The 17839-nt window shown below is 33.8% G+C and overlaps 1 protein-coding gene and 1 long non-coding RNA gene across 19 annotated transcripts in view; one reads left to right on the top strand and one right to left on the bottom strand.

The window, feature by feature from the left end:
• Zbtb20 (zinc finger and BTB domain containing 20) overlaps window positions 1-17839 on the top strand; it is an 815899-nt gene that overhangs the window by 199171 nt on the left and 598889 nt on the right. The window lies entirely within an intron of this gene.
• The window catches only part of LOC141423241 (uncharacterized), a 75982-nt gene that overhangs the window by 28339 nt on the left and 29804 nt on the right, over window positions 1-17839 (bottom strand). The window contains exon 3 of one of the 2 annotated variants that reach the window (XR_012447952.1): window positions 11870-12023. The exons of the other annotated variant lie outside the window; for it this stretch is intronic. This is a non-coding gene — a long non-coding RNA (uncharacterized lncRNA). The remainder of the gene's footprint in view (window positions 1-11869; window positions 12024-17839) is intronic. 2 annotated transcript variants of the gene reach the window in all.

Raw genomic sequence — 17839 nt, 5'->3', positions numbered from 1 at the left:
TATTAATATCTTAAATTCTATGCCTGATACATAGAAAGTTATTGATAACTAATGATTATTTAAATGCAAGCTATGTTCACCATTTAAAAAACGTTAAGGCATGTCTTTTTAATAATTTCCATCTTTTTGATAAATTTTCTACATTTTTCCCCTATTACCCCAGGTGCAGTTTCTTTTTCTCTGTTTCCTATTTCTACCTAATTTCTCATTCTCACTTTTGTACCTGGAGTAACCATTTCACCAAGAGTATATTGGAAGGGAAAGAGCTTTTTACCCAAAAGGGAACAAGTGTATTGCAACAAAGGAATAATTGATATTTCCAAAAGAAGAAAATATTTACCATAGGTCATGTATTTAGTCACTTCTGGGCCCCTGACTTTCAAAATTCTACCCCTTTCTCTTTGTTCCCCTCACCTCCTTTTATCAAGTGCATAGTTCCTCCTCTCCATACTTCACACTTTGCTGTCTTTTAAGCTCACTATGTGATTCAATGATTTGTGCCATTCATTCTTCTGGCTATGACCCTTCACATGGCTGGGGGTGGTGGGGTAACACACTTCACTAGTGGAGACCTTATTTATCCTCTAATACAGAATTATCAGATCTTTCCCCTGTTTCCTCATCATTTACTCACAGCAGCATAGTATTTATCATATAGTGACACAGTTCTTCCTCATGACTGTATCCTTACTAGAGGGTAAGCATCTTGAGGGAAGAGGGTATGTAGTCCCCCTTTTTGTGCTTGATTCAGTTCAGGTACTCAATAAATGTATACAGAATTGATAGCCTATGAACAGATCTAAAGAGACCACATTATCACCTGTTCACAGAACTTATCTATAACAAAAACATAGTAAAATGGGTTCTTTAAAACTTTGTGTCCTGAATTTCCCTTGACTCACTAGTTAATTTCCTTTAGGTCTGGATGTTTGTTTTAACAATTATTTTTATAGTTGCAGTAAGGAAAGAAAAGAAGTGTTTTCCCTGTACTCTGCAATAAAGTTGAATACAAGTTTAAGACAAAAGACATTTTTAAGCAAAAATAAAGGAAAACCAAAACAACAACAATAAAAACTAAACCGGTGACTTGCCCAAGTGCTTAGGTCTTAGCACTTGGAATGATAATGTTGCAGGATTGATACAGGACATCCTAGAAGTGTTTAATGCTCTAATTTTATCATACCCAGCACTGATGATTGTTACTAGTTTGAAATAGTTTTTATATGTATGGCTGTACCCAGGATCTGCAATTTAGGCAGTAGCTTCTTAAGTGAATCTGTTTGGAAGCATGAAATGGCAGTTCCCTTCCCAAGGAAAGATGCCATTGTGTTGACTCTACTTATTTAATGGTGACTCAACCTTAACAGGTGCTATACTTGCTTTGTTCTCCAGAAGCAACATTATAGGTTTAAGTGCTGAGTATACAGTATACAGTGGCACTATTAACAAATCAGAATGAGGCCAAGGGAAAACTCATCCTAGATCCACACACTTAAATGCAGGTAGTAAACAGAGACACTAACTCTCATTAAGCATAATTAAACCTGACATTGACTGTAAATGTTACTTACCTTAAATTTCTCTGTAGAGAATATGGAAAAGGATTAACCCAGCAAATTGGGACATTAATTACTACCTATTTCACACTAAAGTTACCATAAAGAAGGGTTATATTCATAAATAAAACAGGGGAGAATGAAAGACTGAAAATATGTAAGTTCACTTTATAAAGAGAAGAGAGAAGTCTAAACCAAACACCATACATACATACACACACACACACACACACACACACACACACACACAGAAGGACTGGGGGGATGGCTCAAGTGATAGAGGGGATGCCTAGCAAGCACTAGGCTCTGAATTCAAACCCAGTACCATCAAAACAAAAAGCAAACAAATGAGTAATCTCTAAGGGATGCCAACCTCAGAAAAAGGGAACCCTGGTTATTACTATAAAAAATAAGCTAAAACAATCACAGAGGTATATCTTTGCCTCTGACTGAGAGAACCTTCCTCACAAGAGACTTTATCTCATTTAAGCATATGCCTTTCCATGCACAGCTTCTTCCATGTTCTTAAACCAATGTGGAGATTGAGAGAGGATGAAGGGACTTGGGAGAGATATAATTTCTTTTCTTTTTCCTTAGTCATTAATAGCTCTTTATCTATGAAAGTGATTATAATGATTATGTAAATGTTGTTTGGGTTGTCATCAAGAAGGCACAGTGCTGTTTGTTGTTTAGTCAAAATGTTCTGGAAACTGATCTCCTGCTACTATTTAATAATCTTCTTCTTGGGTGCAATCTAAAGAGAATGTTGTGAAAGATATAAAAATGTCAACTAAATTTAAGATCAACTGTTAAAAGGTTTTATATTACACTGCTGCCCCAAGGTTGGGAGGCCAGGATCTAGGAGAAAAGAATTTAAAGATAAAAGTAAAATAATGACAATACAGATATCTACTAGCCTTAGAATTTTTTTCAAAATCTATCAGACTGACTGCAGTGAGTGTAGGCTGTTACCTACAACTTGTTTTCTATTGCTTTTCAATAAGAACTATATACTACTCAGTCTAGACTTTTCATTACCTCATGAGGGAACAGAATTTTGGAACTGAATCCCACACACATATGATTTTGCTTGTGGTTATAGTATTAAACATAGCTTAGATTTGACTTGTTAGGCTTCTACCAGGTATTAGTGCTGCCATGCTAAATTTTACCTTCCAGATGCTCATGAGCAAGCACCAGGGCAAAATAGCAGTTATGCAGTGAAAAAGGGAGTCTAGAAAGTAAGCCTGCAACATGTATTCATTTTTTTAGTAGATGTGGATTTTAATCATAGAATAAAACCCCTAATTTTTTTCTCCTGAACTTAAAGGTAGTTTCACAGATTATGAGATGAACTAATGCAACAGAAATAATTAATGAACAAAAAATCCCTATCCTTCATTTCCTCCGTTGAACAAAAATTCACAAACAGGGTGGATGACAGAGGATGAACAAAAACAGTGAGAGTAAGAGTACTTTGATCCTCTGTTCTTGTAACAATCGTGACATTACAAAATAACCATAACAATGGCATTCTTATTAATCAGACATATTTATACAGAATTAGTGTTGGCTTCTGCTCTATATTACCTTTAGTTTTACATGAACTTTTATTATCTGTGCATATCAAAAGAGACATGGTGAATGAACAAAGAAGCCCTGTTATGAGACAAGTATTATTTGACATTTTGGGAAGCTCTTATTATAGGGTTTCCTCTTAAGTGAGAACAACGGTAAGGTTGTCATTAGTTGCACTATTAAAGACATTCTGGATTTTTAAAAACAGAAATGGAGCTCACTTTTTTTCTTGAAGAAGATTCATCAATTAGAACAATTAGAATGATCTAAGACGTCTGAGACTTGTCTTAACCTTGTTTTATCATGTGAAACAATGACCTCATAAGGCATCTCTTAAGATAATTGTTTTCTTTTGGTTTACAGAGCTAGCTAGCTAGCTGCATGGTTCAGTTAGTTTTTTCAAAGATGAAAATATTTTTAGACTTCTGGAAAATCTCTGATTAAACCAAAATGCAGAAATTGTGCATGGTCTACAACTACTGCAAACCAGATGCCTTTTAGTTTTTATACTAAAAGAGAATCCTCAAAGGATGTTCTTTTGAGGCCTTCTTCCCAGGTTTATAATAGGTCTGACTGGGAATTATTGTGAAAAATTATTGTGCCTGTGGGTAATATTGAGTTTCTTGTTAAAACCACTGGGCCTGTACTTTCAGAAACTGACCAATTATCATGTGTTTGTTTTTTCTGCACCTTGGGGTAAAATTTTAAGTCCAAAAAGTGAAAGTAATACTGTTGAAAAGAAATAGGTGAGTCATTGCAGCTGCAACACATCTGTTGCCTGAGTAGGAAGAATAGTGATTCTTCAAGTGGAGTTAGAAGAGCTCAAAATTACCACCTGTGGTTGATTTCAAATTATCCTCCCCCCAAGTTGACAATCATAAAGTGGACTGTTGTCTAAGATCAAAGATACAGTTTGACCAATTGAAAATTTAGTTGCTTTTAATCTTATGAATTGCTAATAAAGTGTTTATAGATGCAAGATTTTTGTACCCCATTATATTTTTCTAAGTTTTATGTTAATAGACACTGAGTTTGATGGTTAAATAAAAACAAGCAAACAAATCCTCCCCCAAAGACTGCCAAGATTGGGGTTTAAACACATGAAAGCAAGCAACATTTGCTATTATGCCACAAAAAACCATTAAACTCCTAATCAACCACCCATCCTACAGAGCAATAAAAAAGGACAAAACTCTTTTGTTCCTTGAAATACTTAAATTAAATTCTTTACAAAATTATTCATTTGCTTGTGTTTTTAATTTCTAATGTTTTCTATTACTGTACACATTTTAAATTAGATATTAGAAAGGCAGGCAAAATGATTTTACCTGTTTCTCCTGTTTCTAAGTAAGTGGACACTTAAAATCTATTTAAAATTGCATATAAAATAATCCTGTTCTAAAGTGAGAAGATTCCTTGGCTTTGAACACCATGTCTTCTCACTATGAGGGCATTAACCCAACCATTCATTTAAGAAAAGGTCATTCCATGTACCATCTTTGTTACTTATTAAGCACTTGTCAAAATAGCACTAGAAAGTTATTCAAAACAGTTTATATATACAAAGGTCTTGACTCTTCTACCAGATTGAAAACTGTGGGAGCAGGAAATATATCATTTATAACAGTGTATCCTTTTTAGACCTTTGGATATTGCAGGTATTCAGTGAGAGTTTTAGGTAATTCTTGTTAAATATGGACATGCTGAAGTCAGTAAGAAGTGTCATCACATTGAAAAGTAGTTCAGTGAGCTTTCTGACATCAGAATGTGATTGATTCATCTTAATTTTCAGGGAAATAAATGCACTTGTGACTCACAAATCACTGGTTTCCCCTTGAAGCGGATTATGTATATCTTGTCTATGACCTAATTTAAAGCTAATTATGCTTTGGGTTTGTACCATGTCTTTAGTAACAAATCCATCTTTTCATTCACTTAAAGAAGCATTTATTACTGTTTACTATACACCAAACATAGATATATACAAATAAAAATATAGAATGTCCACTTTCTACAGACCTGTGGGTTGCTGGGGTCTCCAACATGATAGAATCTTACATATATTAATGCCTTAATAAAGCCCTAAAGAAGTTACAATTGGAATATAAATTCTACTTAAGGCATTAAGGAAATATTTGTAAGAGAATATAATGCTTCAATGGAGATTGAAAGATGATCAGGAGTTTGATTTCTTGAAAGAGGGTAGAGAAGTGATTGTTCTCAGGAAGAATGTTCTGGAAAGTAACAGTACACATAAAGGGCCAGAGGATTAAGAAAGCATGCACGTTCAGGAATAACATGTTTTCCAATATGGCTACAACTGAGGGCTGGAGTGAGAAGTAAGGCTGAATGATAGTGATGGTCATAATATAAATAGACATAAATCCTATGATAAAGAGAGTGGCTCTTATGAAAGGATAGCCATTGATGAGTCTTTAGAGGATTAGTTTAAGATGATGTATTTTAGATATAATTTAAATTCTATAATGATCAAATATTTGAGAAAGATGTGAATAACTTAGCTTCCCAAGTTCAGTTTTAGCGTCATTCATACAGGTAGAAAGTGCTGTTGATACTACCCTTTCTCTTTTGCCTTTCTACACTCAAATTTCTCAGAAAAGCTATTTATATCCTCTATTTCTGTTTCCTCACCTGTTCATTCATCAGTTCACTTCTACCTGCATTAGAGACATCTTTCACTTCACCAGACTAGTGCTCATTGAGATCTCATTGAGCATTTGACTTACTCTCTGCTCATTCCTTCTTGAAATGCTTTCTTCTTTTATTTTTCATGGTGGTGTACTTTTCTGATTTTCTTCCTGTGCCCTTGTCATATCCAGCCATTAAATATTAGACATTCTTAAGCCTAGATCCACAGCATTTCTGATAATACCTATTATTTTGGATATCTTTACAGTCACACACATAGAGATGTTTTAAGGAAATTAACAGTAACTATTTTAAGATCTTGTTTTAGTACCATATTTTAAGGTCCTTAGTCCTGTGCTCTTTATCACTAGTGATATATGATGACCAACACATGCCCATAGGGGAACTAACTCATCCTTTCTTATAATTTGTAAGGCTATAAAAATTTCCTTATACTTACAGACTTTATCCTTGGGCAATTACTAATCCTCGTTCAGTCTCAGTTTCTTAAACGATAGTACATGGGGAGCCATTTAGTTCTTTAGAATTCCCTGATGCTGTGGTTTGATGTTTTACTACCTGAAGAGGATGGCGAAATTTAAAAGATGTGTAGGTGACACTTTAAATTCCCATAGTCAGCATTTATTCATCTTTTTCAACTTTACACTTCATGTTTTGCTTCCTGTATCTAACATAGTTTCATGTTTGTGGAAATGCATATTTCTAATTCTATGCTGTGCTAATCTTTCATTGCTGTAGTGGATACTCAAGAGAACAACTTAAACATAGGAAAAATTTATTTTGGCTCACAGTTTCAGAGGTTTCAGATCATGGTCACCTTACGCCATTGCTGTGGGCCTGTGGTGAGGCAGAATATTATGGCAGCAAGAACATGTAGTGGAACAAAGTTGCTCATTTCATAGTGGCCAGGAAGCAGAGAGAAATAACATGAAGGAGCAGGGCCAAGATATATCCTTCAAAGTCATGCCCCTAGTGACCCATTTTCTCCAGCTAGGCCCTACCTTCCACAATTATACCACCTCCCAATCGACTATCCAGATTTTAAGCCCATTAATGGATTTAACCATTGATTTTTGTTAGAGCCCTCGAGATCTAAATCCTCTCTGCAAATACCTTCACAGTGTTCTGTGTAGAGGTGTTCTTTATTAATCTCCTAGGCATCTCTCAATCCAATTTCTTTTCACAGTTTTTAGTGCAAAACTTTATCAAAACCTTTTTGAAAATCTGAATAGGTTATGTATTCTTGTTACTGCATTTCCATATGCTCAATTTACTAAGTGGGCATAAGCTTTTCTGGGATGGTTCCTAAAAAAATGTGTATTTTAAATATATTTTACATTTGTATGTATATTATATATATTCCCATTGTTAGTATTTGGTTCTGAAGGCTATTTCTAAACACTTTTTGTGATTTGGTCACATTGCCAATCTTTCATTACTCTATTGAAATGTCAGTTTTAAGTACAGGTTAGGTAAACACATTATTTGTGATAAGTGCCCATTTGGTGTTAGTGATTCATATGCATCTAGTTTATTAATTGAGACTTTTTTGCAATTGTCATTATTTTGAATGTAGTGCCTACTACTTAATGTACTTTAAAATATATTTGAGGCATAGGAAACTCCTTAATATTTTCCATCTTTGTGTCCATGTGCACATATGTGTGTATATGCCTGCTGTTTTTGTTTTTAATTTAGGAAAAAAACTAATTTTTTAATTTCTGTATTTGCTATTAGCTGATTTATTCCCTTTGTCATACAAACAAATAAAAATAATAATGATATCAAAAATCACTATTTGGTATTGACATTAGTATTCCTTGAAAATTTGGTTTCATTAATTTTTCTAATTTAGTTACCTTGCCCAATACCTAATAACTTTCTTTCACTTTTTGGATAATTTTACTAAATATTTTGAGGATGAAATCTACCTGGATTTTTTCCCAAGACTTTCCTATTATGTATCCTTTTTTTATTCATTTAAATAGTATTTCCATTTTTTAAAAAGTCTTTTCATATTTTTCATTTTGAAATTTAAGAACAGAGTATGATATTCTCCATTCCCATCTCTTCCTTCCTCCATTTCCATTTTTGTTATTGTTTCTTAACATTTTTTTCCAATAAAATGTTTGAAGGCTAGCCTTAAGCACCTGTGATGTTTTAAAAATACTCTTTCAAGGTTGCTTGTCCAACTTTAATTGTCATTGGTGCTCACTAGGAGAAGTGAGAAATCAGTTTCTCTTGGAGTTCTGGAAAGAAAATAGATGAGGGGTTCAGAGAATTATGAATTTTTATTTTTGGTGTTCTCAAATCTTGACTACTTACAAATCTGGTCCCAAGCTATCCAGGAATGGCTGAGTTTACTATTTCTTGGTCATTTATGAATTCATACTATTTCTCATGGTATCTTTAAAGTGTCTACTCTTTCATGCTTGAGAAAGATAATTGAATTTTTAAAATCCGTAAGATAAAGACTACATTATGCTTTGCATAAAAAAAGGTTCCCTCATTCAGGTGCAAGTGTAAATGCTATCTTCCAACAGGAAGCCAACAACAGATTTTTATCTCCATTTAGAAATTTTTATATATTATACTGTGTTCTTACATTCTGTTGATGTAGATGGTGGATGAATCACTATGAACTGATTATTATTGTCATGCAAAATAAGTCTCAGGAAATAAGAGATCTCTGTACTTTGAAATAAATATTACTAAACAAATTCTTTAGACAAAAACCATGGTTTTTCCTTACTAGATCTTATCTGTAGAATACAGGATCTGCCAGAGTACATTCTTAGTCAACATATATTGATGAAAATTCCTAAAGGTTTTTCTTATAAAGTGTATTTTACAAAGTAAATGTCTTTGCAGCTTTAAAGAACTCTCACTCCTGAAATGCTGTGTATTGTAAAGCAGATATTTATGTGGAAACACTCAAATAGAGATGAGTCCATTTTTAGTACATTGTGTGGGGAGTGACATGCATGGAACTCCATTAATAGTAATGTATGTTGTGTTCTTTTCAGTTTGCTAATGAGTTTAGTATCAGATTGATGGGTGCTAGGAAAAGAAGATTTAATTTTCAGACTAAGTAGTTATAACACTGCATACATCTCAGATAAAGGCTTATAAAACTGACCTCCATTTCAGCTTGGAGGACAAGCTCTACATATAAAAGGACACTTGGAAAGCTCACTTCCCATCAGGTGTGAGTTGAGCTTGTGACCTTTAGTCTATGGGTTCATATTTCTCTATAGAGGGTGATATTGCCTCCTGTGTAGCATTTTAAATGTGTGATTGTGACCAGGAAGCACTGCTGAATTAATGTGTAGAAGTAAGAGATGACTGTTAAGTTCTATAATGAATAGATGATTAGTTAGGATTCTTGACCAGGCCCCAAAGCCAGTAGTATTCCTATAGTGAAATTCTATAAGAGCAGTTATGTAGGTATCCTTTTCATAAGAATGCACAGAGAGAAATACATTTCAATCATGATACAGCATTCATGAAGTCATTGAAGCACAAATTTCATGAGACAGTATTTACCCTAAGTGAGATGCACACAAATATTTTCTATTATATCTTCTTTTAATCCATCTAATTACATCTCATCTAATCTTATCCTATCCAATTTTTATCCTATTCTTTCCTTTCCTTTTTTTGGGGGGGGAAGGTTATAGAAAGGTGCTAGGGTCTGAAACTCATTCCTTTTTTTATAGTGAAAGTGATAGTAAAGTTTTTCAATAGACTGAAAGCAGGACATCTCTGGAGAGAGAAAGAGAATGACAATTATTTTTACCCTACCACCAGTTTTTATTGTGGTGGAAGCGACTTGAAACTGTTAAGTCCTTCCCTAGGACCAGTCCAGAAGGTTGAAGTCACAGTTAAGGTCACAAGGCTAGGATAGTCTACAGATTTACAGTGTACCAATTTATTGGGTGACCCCTACGATATGGTTCACAGACCTGTGTCTTTGTTTCGTTAAGTAAAAATCTTTTGGTTTTGTAAAAAATATTCCTTTTCTTTAAAAGTCCACAACACACTGTCTGAATTTCAAAGTTTTGATGATGTGACCCAATGTTTGATAAATGGCTTTAGAGCTCTTTAAATATCCTGATGATAACAGCGTAAAAGAGAAAATAACTGAAGAGTTGCCTCTGGTAATGACTTGGTTCCTTTCCAACCTAACAAAGCTCAAAATTTCCTCGTGATTGTGGTCCCCCAATTTCTTTTTTCAAGAAAGAAAGTAGAGGACCCATATGCTCAAACATTAAGCCTAATTATTACCTTTGCCCTCTGTTGCTATGACTACAAAGGAAGACAAAAAACTCATACCACCTCACTCATAGCATTTGGATCCAAAGACACAAGTCTGCTTCTGTGGTGTGTATTAGGAACCATGTGGTGTTATCTCGAAATGAACAAGGTCCACTGAGATGACACTAAAATACTCTACTCTTCAGTGAATGTGAGTCATTTCTAAGTTACAGGATGTAATTTGGCATATTCAGCCTCTTGCATGTTGTTGCTTTGAGGTAAATGTAGAGTCAAATGCTATTTGACTGAATGCTTTGGTCCAGTGCCCAGTTTATCATGGTGGTATAAAGTTAACCAAGATTCTTGGTTTGTCAGAATAATTTCAGAATATTGAATTGTCAGAATGTTTTCAAGAGGTGTAGTTGATGATGGCAAGCCTACCATTATACTGTAATTGTCATAATGTTATTCACCTACTTCAACCTGAAATGATTAAACCAATTAAATCTAGTCCATGGCTCTCAGCTGAAGGAGGGAAAAATTAATTTGAAAAAAAGTTTCCCTAGTGATTTCAGTGTGTCTTCCTAGTTGTGGGCCACTTTTGCCTATTTCCAGGTGGGTATTGAGTTCTTTTAAAATCAAAGACATTAGAAATCCTAAATAACAGGGTTTAGTTACAAAGAGGTGAATTTGGCATTAGAAATATTCTCCTGTCATCATATTGGTTCATGTATTATTGTGAGTATTTGTCCAGCTGTTTGACTAAAAAGGACAGGGTTTAACTTCATCCCCTGCGTACTGTGTTGTCTCAGTAACAATTACAGAATGGATGGCCTGAGTAGTGAGCTGGAAGTTTATTTTTGGAAGATGAGATCATTATGGTTATCTCCTATGAGCTGAGTTTGATTAGCATTTATATACAGTTTTGCAGTATGACATGTGCTTACCTGGTTGTTCAGAGTTCTTGATCTTATTTCTAGTGGTAGAACACATTTAGTACTAAATATTCAATCGAATATATGGATGTTTTAGCTGATCAATAAAGTAAAATCAACACTATTTGACACCAAACTTTAAAATGGATTTAAATAACCATTAGATCTAGTATGCCACAAACTTTCCCTTCTCAGATCCACTTTTCCTAGAACCTTCTCTCAGTTAATTGTCCACTGATTCCATCTATAAAAGTAGATTTTTTTCTTTATAAATAAAACATTATAAAATACATTCCCCACTAAATTTTTTTGTTTCATTTTACCCATAAGAACAGATTTTCTGGAAGGCCAAAGTCAGAGTTGTGATAGAGAGATAGTTTTTTTCTTTTTTCCCTTTTGGTGCCATCATTCCTAGGAGAAGAAAGTGACTTACCAGAGCCCTAACCTTTCCTTACAGTGATAAATGACTTACCTGGAAGACAATGGGTGATTTGGGGGTTTAGCACAAGAGCTTAGATTATGAACACTTGTTCCACTTGAGTTGCACACTATAAAAGGACACCATTTTTTTTTTTGTCTAATCTTTAGGGTAGTTGTCATTAAGTCAGTGAAGCCAAGAATAGAAGACTTGCACAATAGTGCAACTAACAAATGAATTCAATCCAAGGTTTAGGAGTGAAGCAATACAATGAGGAGACAGAGACAATTTTGAGGGAGCTCTGTGGACAGAACTCAGACATCTATATCTTACTTATTTTTGTCCTACACCACTTGATACATATATAAATATATTTGACCTTTAACTAGAGTGCCCAGGTAGGAAGCAGGAGACACTGCTATGCTGTTCCTGTCTGTTGCCATTTAGGAACTTACCGAGGGGTCTCTGGAGCTGGATTTGTCAGACCTCATTTATAGTCATAAGAGGGCTAATTGTGCTGGTTACTCCAGGCTACGGAAGGGGCTGAAAGCTTGATCTCCAACCACCAGGTAACCACAGTAGTGCTATTCACCTCAGGAACCATTTGCTCTGTGTAGAGTAAAGCAGAACCTCAGACCTCCATTTCGCAGCCAGTGGATTTCCTTTGAGATAGCTATTAGCCTTTTTGAGGGTAGAAGTGATTGGTTCCCATTAATGGCCACTGTAAGCAACATCACCTTTGTTTACTTTGTTCCTCAGAATGAACTGGGGCAAGATGGGAGCTGTCTTGTTTTATAAGATGCTGTTATAACAAGTGATGTTTTCTGTTTCCCTGATATTTCCTGCACAGGGTGATTGACTGCTAATAGTATTTGCTATTGAATATACCAGACTGGGCCAAATGTTTTCTTTCTTTGGAAAAGATCTGTGACAATTCACTTACTTTCAGTGTACTCATTGAAGCATAATGGCACTGGCACATCTTTTTTTTTTAACATTTATTTTTGATTAGCATGTATTATTCTTATGTATCTTGGGACTTGATGTGATATTTTCCTACATGCATATGGCATGCATTGATCAAATCCAACCACTCTTTAACTGACATACCCTTCTCAACTTTTAGTTGAGAATCAGTATTCTACTTTCAAGTTGACTTTTTTTTAGATTCCACATATGAAGGAATATGTGGTACTTGTCTTTCTGGGTTTGACTTAATTCACTTAGTATAATGTCCCCCAGTTCCATCCATTTAGGCTGCAAATGACAGGATTTCATTCTTGTTTATGACTGATTGATATTCCATTGGCACTGCCACTTCTTAAAGTCTCTTTATGACTTTTTGAGTCCTTCTTAAATGATACTTCCCCAAAGCAACTTTCTCAGATCATGCCATCTAATGTAGGTCCTCTTGTTAATCAATATTATAATACTGTTTCTTTCTTAGCATATATGGCTGTGTGTGTGTGTGTGTGTGTGTGTAATTAAAACAGAAGAAAGGAAACATTAAACTTATTTCAAAGTCACCCCTTGATTTCTTTTAAGGAAGAATTCATAGTGAAATGAATTGGTAAAGTATTTTTATAGCTACCTACCTACCAACCACCTTTTGTTGCAAGAAAATACTGGTTTCCTGTTTACATAATCCTTTAGCATTATTAAAATGATCTTAGATTATTTTCCTAGGCAAAAACGACCTATACTTTTACATAACGTTCTAAAGTATTAGTAAATGGGTTTTCAAAACAAATATTTAAAGCAAATATTCAGCTTCATTGCTGTGAAAACTATTTGTGTTATACAAATGTTTAAACAAAGTAGCAAGCCTGTTTCCTAAAAATATGATAAACTATTTGCACTTTCACAGTGAGATCAGCAGAACTTCATTTCTGTAAAGTTTCATTTTCAATTTATATCTTAAAAATATATGACCTCCTCCTTTGTGCAGTTTTCTGCCTCTCCTGATGTAGGTCTTATTTCTAAACAATTAACATTTACTCTTACCAAAACTGTAGTTTACTACACTAAAATATCACTAAATACACTCATGTTGATCTAAAATTTTGGTGAAGAATGTATTCTATTAAAATAAATGCTGTGGGTTTTCTTTTAATGATCCTGTGCCTTTGTGTTATGCTAATTTTTAAGTTCTTAACATGTCCGTACTGATTTTTTATTAGTTCTATCTATTTCTGAGAAAGGAGTGTTGATATTATCAACGGTAATTATGGATTTGTCTTTTTCTCCTTATAGTTCTGTCAGTTTGTGCTTTATGTGTTTTGAAGCTCTACTATTAGGACCATGGACATTTAGAATTATTGTCTCCTAATGGCTAATTAACCCTTTAATATTATATTATGTTCCTCTTAATCTATGGTAAATTTTTCACTTTGAAATCTATTTTGTCCAAAATTAACGTAGCTATTCCAGTTTTATTGTGATAGAGTTTCATGATACAATCAGCCTCCATAGATGTGGGCTCTGCATCTTCAGGTCCAACTAATTACTCATAGGAAATATTTGAACAAAAAATGGCTGAGATATATGCAGACTTTCTTCCTTGTCATAATTTCCACACTACGCAGTATAGCAACCATTTACATGGTGTTTACATTATATAGTTATTATCAATAATTAAGAGATTATTTAAAGTATATCAGAAGCATGAATAGATTACATAGAAATACTATGTCATTTTACATAAGGGCTTGAACATCTGTGAATTTTCATATCTATGAGGGGTCTTGGAGCCAATCCCCTGTAGATACTGAAGAGCTATACTTCTTTCCCATTCTTTTTCTTTTAATCTGTCTTTGTCATTATATTCAAAGTAATTTTATGGTAAACTGTACATAGTTGGGTCATTTGTTAAATCCATTTTGACAATCTCTTTGAGTGTTTAGACCATTTATATTTAATGTTCTTGTTATATTTGAATTTGTGTCTACCATTTTATGTTCTGTTTTCTGTCTGTTTTGTATTCTGTTTGTGCCTTCTATTTTCTATTTCCTGCTGTGTTTTGGTTTATTTGGATATTTTTAGTATTCCATTCAAATATCTAATCATCCTTTTGTATGGTTTTTCTTCGGGGTTGTTTTAAAAGTTTATAATATAAATATCTTTCTTTTTTTTTTTTTTTGGTGGTGGTATTAGGATTTGAACCAGAGCCTCATGGTTGCTAGGCAGACACTCTACCACTTGAGCCACTCCACCAGCACTAAATACCTACCTTTTTATACTCTTCTTAGAATCAGTATTTTTGTCACTTTTAGTACAATATATACATTTTACTATCATAAATGTCCTTTTGTTCTTTCAGTTTTGCATTATAGCTTTCTTATATATCTATATACACTGCAAATCCCATCAGATGCTATAATTTTGCTTTATATTTTCAAACATATTTCAAAGAACTCTAGGAGAATGTTTTCTTATGCATAGTCATGTATTTATTATTTTCATTGTTCTCCATTAGTTCTTAATATTTAATGAAGCATTGTGTTTTCTCATGGTATCATTTTCCTTCTACCTGGAGAATTTATTTTAGAGTAGGTCTCCTGACAACAAATTTTCCTAGTTCTTCTTCATCTAACAATGTCTTTATTTCACTTCATTCTGTGAAGGTATGTTTACTAGATATAGAATTCTAAGTTGATGGTTAATTTTTCCTAGCATTTTTTAAAAAAGGTATGTAATTTCCTTCTGGCTTCTACAGTTTCTGAAGAAAAATCCACAGTCATTTGAATCACGTTCCCCTATAGATGATATTTTCAAGATATTCTTCCTTGTCTTCAGCTTCCAGATGTTTAGTTTTAACATATCTGGACATGAGTTATTTTTATTTTTATCCTATTAGGAATCTGCTGCACTTCTTAAATCTGTAGGGTTTTGAGTTTTACAAAATTTAGAGACAACTTTTTATTGTTTTATTTTATTTTTTAGTTTCTATACTGCTCCTTATTGACTGTTAAAGCATTTTTATGACTAAAGTCCAAACATCTGTGTTATTTCAGTTTTTGTGTCTGTTGATTCTCTTTTCTCATGCAAGTTGATATTTTTTTGGCTTTTTATATGACTACTAATTATGGAATACATCTCGGACATTTTTAATATTAGATTTGGAGTCTTGTTTAAGTTATTTAGAAAATGTTGATATTTTTGTTTTAGAAGACAGTAGACCTGGTTAGGTTCAGGTTGCAAGTTACAAGCTTCTTTCTATTGTTTCCAATGCCAGTTTTGTTTTCAGTGCTATTCAAATCTGTCCTGTATGTATGCCAGTGGCCAGTCTTGGACATGGGCATTGGACTCTCTATTAATTTAAGTCATGACTTCTTTTTTAGGTTGATTAAAATCAGATTCATGCATGTGACGCTCACGATAAGCCCACAGTTTCACAAAAACTTTATGAAGTCACCTTATGGGGTCCCATTCTCTCCACTGTCTCACTGGAATTTTTCAGTTCCCTGAGCTTTCATTTATGGTCCTCCAGCTAGCAATCTGGAGCTTTATTTGCCTCTGTTTCATGCATGTTTCTGTGACTGTGCCCATATTCAAGGCCAAGTGGCTGATGGACAGAAAGAGAAATATATACTAGATGGAAGCTCACCCAGCCCTCTAGGAGGCCAAAATTATTATTAGGCTTATTTTTTAAATTAAATACTCCATTCCAAGAAAAGATACAGATAACAAATTTCAGAAGTCATAAAGGGATAGAAAAGTGAATTTCAGAAAGTGAGCACATCCATGCACACAGTGCTCAAACCAAGACACAGAAGGTTACTAGATTATCCATCCTTCCAGTCTCTACTCCTTCAAGACAACCACTATTATGAGTGCTAATAGTTTTGACTTTTAATGATATAAAAATAGAATCATAATGTACATATTATTTTGTAGTTTGCTTCTTTGACCCAACATTATGTTTTTGAGATTAATTTACATTGTGTTGCATTTATGTGTTGTAGCAGATTTTTATCATTTTATGATATTCCCTGTATATGAAATATCACAATTTTATTTCACTATAGATGGATATTTGGCTTTTTTCAATTTGGGGACATATATGTGTTTTAGTATATGTCTTAGCATGTCTAAGCATTTACATTAGATATTTACTAAAATGGTATTGCTTATATGTCTATGTACAGCTTTAATAGATACTATAGCAGTTCTAATTGTGATCTTTGACAATAATATTAGCAATCTTTTTCATTTTTAACTTGTTTTTGTATATGAGACATTATGGCTTTAGTTTTCATCTTTAATAACTAGTGAAATATTTTTCTATGTTTGTTTTCTACTTAGATACCCTTTCTTGTGATATGCATGTTGCAGTTTATTGATCATTTTCCAGTTTGTTGACTTGTAGAGGTTTCTGTTTGTATTCTGCACATACATCCTTTGTCAGATACACATATTTCAGATCTTCTTTTACTGTAAGGCTATCCCAATATCTTGAAGACATTTTTCTTTGTTATTGTCTAGAAACTTTATTGTTTTTTAACATTTATTTATTCATTTTTCCTAAAATTTATTTATTGTGTTAGTTGTGAGATGAGGTTTGTGGTGGACAAGATTTATATTCTTTTTTTAAAGTTATACAAAGGTGTTTTATTGTGATTATATATAGGTGTTACATTTTCCTGCATGCATACTTTGGTCAAATTCACTCATTACTCTTTGAGAAGATTTATATTCTTAAGCTCATGTACCTAATTGATCAAGCACCATTTGTTGAAAAGGTTGTCCTTTCCCTAAGCACTTCAGCAGTAACGTTACCAGCTTTTCTGTATGCTCACATTTAAAGGGTGATTCTTTCAAACACCTTATTGTTTGAAACACAGCCTTTTGTTGTGTACCTTTATTTTTATCATTTTGTTGTTGTTCTGGGGTTTGAACTCAGGGCCTTGCTCTTGCAAGGTGAACCCTGTACCACTTGAGCTATGCCTCCAGCCCTTTTTTGCTTTTAGATTATTTTTCAGATAGGGTCTCAGTTTTTGCCCTGGCCATCCTGGGGCCATGATCGTCCTACCTATGCCTCCTATGCAGCTGGGGTTACAGGTCTATACAACCATACCCTCTTTTTTTTGTTGAAATGGGGTCTTTCTAACTTTTTGCCCCCAGTGGCCTGGAACCATGATCTTCCTGATCTCTACCTCTACAGCAGCTGGAATTATGGAGGTGAGCCATTATATCTGACTTGTTGTGTTTCTTAATTTGTAGTCTGACATTATTCGTTCTTCAGTACAACATGTATTCTGTTTACAATAAGTGCAGTTGATGATATTTGTGGACTTAAGTCTGTCATCTTACAATACTCTTCTCTACATTCCTTCTTAAGTTTTTTTAAGTCAGTCCCGCTAGTTCATTTCTCCCTTTTTTATTTTTCTAATTTTATATTTTAAAAAATATTTCATAGTGAATAC

This window comes from Castor canadensis, chromosome 5 (genome assembly GCF_047511655.1).
Source record: "Castor canadensis chromosome 5, mCasCan1.hap1v2, whole genome shotgun sequence".
In the NCBI taxonomy this organism is placed as follows: domain Eukaryota; kingdom Metazoa; phylum Chordata; class Mammalia; order Rodentia; family Castoridae; genus Castor; species Castor canadensis.
The sequence above is the reverse complement of the archived record's forward strand: the minus strand, read 5'-3'. Positions and strand labels throughout refer to the sequence as shown.